The sequence below is a fragment of the Trachymyrmex septentrionalis genome, unplaced genomic scaffold, assembly GCF_001594115.1.
Source record: "Trachymyrmex septentrionalis isolate Tsep2-gDNA-1 unplaced genomic scaffold, Tsep1.0 scaffold62, whole genome shotgun sequence".
Lineage (NCBI taxonomy): Eukaryota > Metazoa > Arthropoda > Insecta > Hymenoptera > Formicidae > Trachymyrmex > Trachymyrmex septentrionalis.
In genome coordinates this window covers 139,555-140,176 of record NW_017305800.1, presented here as the reverse complement: position 1 = coordinate 140,176, position 622 = coordinate 139,555, and positions in this window count along the sequence as shown.

Sequence of the window (622 nt, the reverse complement as noted above, 5' to 3'; positions counted from 1 at the left end):
CTCTTTCTGAGGTATTTGTGTGTCCGAGTTCTTGTTCTTTGTTCCGCTCTTATGTTTGCTGATTGTCCTGTCCACATTTTTCTTATTGTATCCATTCCACTGTAAGATTTGTTTCAAGTGGTTGAATTCTGTTTGTAGATATTCTTTATCAAAAATACTGAATGCTCTCTGCACAAATGAGTGTATTGCCGATTGTTTTTGTGCTGGATGGTGATGTGACTCGGCATGTAAGAATCTGTCAGTATATGTTGGCTTCTTACATACTTGATGACTCTGTCTTCTTTATAATAAGAACATTCAAGAAGGGAACCATTCTTACCATTCTTTTCTATGTCCATGGTAAATTAAATATTAGGATGTTGGTTGTTGAGGAAGTTTAAGAATTTGTGAAGTTCATTACTGTCATGTTTCTAAATTACGAAAGTGTCGTCTACATATCGGAACCAAACTTCTGATTTATCAGTCGCCTTGTAAAGGACCTTTTCCTCGAAGTGTTTCATAAAGATGTTTGCAATAACAGAAAAGATGAGAGAGTCCAACGCTGCTCCAGACGTTTGTTCGTAGAAATGGTTATTGTAGGAAAAATATGTGGTCGTTAGGCAGTTCAATTAAAGGGATGATA